The sequence below is a fragment of the Sinocyclocheilus grahami genome, unplaced genomic scaffold, assembly GCF_001515645.1.
Source record: "Sinocyclocheilus grahami isolate Dianchi unplaced genomic scaffold, SAMN03320097.WGS_v1.1 scaffold7595.1, whole genome shotgun sequence".
Classification (NCBI taxonomy): Eukaryota; Metazoa; Chordata; class Actinopteri; order Cypriniformes; family Cyprinidae; genus Sinocyclocheilus; species Sinocyclocheilus grahami.
In genome coordinates, this window is record NW_015511574.1 from 1 (window position 1) to 1815 (window position 1815).

Here is a 1815-nt window from a genome sequence, read left to right on the forward strand (position 1 = left end):
CCTGGGTGTCCTGTGGATATTATCATTCTGCCTTTGTTACTGGTACGTATACCACTGCTACCTCATGTCAACTGCAAACCTTATGTTGTTTATTCTTAACAGTCACATGTTGTATTTAACCTTGAATATTTTAGTATATTTAAATTAGTGCTGTCAATTAAAAAAAACAAAAACGAATTAATCACATATTTTCCTATGATTAATCATATGTATATAATTATAGGATTAAAGATGGTATATTTTAAATATGATTTAATAGCATCTTTTTACAAAGTAGTCTATTATTAATGAAGGCCAGTATCAATGAAACCAATACTGCTGCTAATGTCTAAATGCACTTTTCTCTCAATTTCAGCCATTAATTATAGCCATTCAACATTGAATTATCATTTTAAGCCATTATTATTATTATTTTTTTTACAATTTAATAGGCTTTGGAAAATAATATTTTTAACGTGTTAAACTGAAGAAAAAAAAATCACACAATTAACATGTTAATTTTGACATGCCTCATTTAAATATTATAATATAATAATATTTTATATATTATAAAATTATATAATAAAATATTTTGAAATTGTATATTTAAATAGTATGTTTATAATATACTATAAGTAAATATAAATTATACAATTCTATAATGTTATCATATATAATATAATAACTTTTTTATTTTCAATTTCACTTTCAATAAAGTTTAATTCGTTTTGCTCTGTGAGTCATGTCTTATTTTAATGAATTATAATATGCATAATACATAATATAATATAATACACATAATATACAATTCTAGTTAAAATAATAACACTATGCCTTATTTTAAATTACATTAATGTGTAATAAAGCATAATATTATTAAATTAATATTTTAATACAATTTTAATGACATAATATTGAATTATTATTTTAAGAATAATAGTTGATATATTTCTTAAATGTAGCAGAGTGACTTTATTGTAATACCTGCGTAACATTTTAAATCTCCACTTTTTGACTATTCATGATGACCTTCCTGCTTCTTCTTCATGATCCATACAGCTCAGTATGGCAGCATTGAATTAATAAAATGTTCATTATTTGACCTTCTATGAAGGCTGGCTTGTTGCTAGGTGATGCTTGTTTCATTTGTTGCAGTGGATGGGGCCTTGTTCACATTTGGAGAAAAGGACAGTGGGAAGCTGGGCTTGTCCAAAGAGAAGCTGGCCAATCATAAAGTGCCTCAACAGGTGACAGGCATCTCTGATAAAGTGGTACAGGTATCCTGTGGAGGAGGGCACACAGTGGCACTTACGGGTAGGAGAACACATTTTGCTTTGTTGTCTTTCTTCTTTGTGAAGACTGAATGGTATGCACGTGTGGTAATGCAGAGCACGAGGTGTATTCGTTCGGCCTGGGCCAGTTTGGACAGCTCGGTCACGGCACTTTCATATTTGAGTCACGTTTACCCAGAGTGGTTGAACATTTCAGAAGGGGCAGAGTTAAACGTGTGGAGTGTGGAGAGAACCATACAGCGCTGATTACTGGTAAAACATGCACAGAAAACCACCTGATAACATTCTTTATGTACTGTAATACATTTGATATGATATAATTTCCTCTAAAACATATGCCAGTTCTGTTTGTTTATAAAGAATCTGACATGCTGGTTGCAGACAGTGGACTTTTGTACACCTTTGGTGATGGTCGACATGGAAAGCTGGGGCTTGGAGAAGAGAACTTCACCAACCAGTTCAAACCAACCCTATGTCCAAGATTCCTAGACTATCATGTACATTCTGTATGTATCATCATCACTGCCTATCAACCTTTTATAAC

General features: G+C 31.2%; 1 long non-coding RNA gene across 1 annotated transcript; it reads left to right on the top strand.

Moving 5' to 3' along the window:
- On the top strand, positions 1–1773 carry LOC107577890 (uncharacterized). The gene is made up of 4 exons (XR_001608264.1): positions 1–42; positions 1135–1293; positions 1368–1523; positions 1653–1773. It is a non-coding gene; the product is annotated as an uncharacterized lncRNA (long non-coding RNA).
- The last annotated feature ends 42 nt before the right edge of the window (positions 1774–1815 follow it).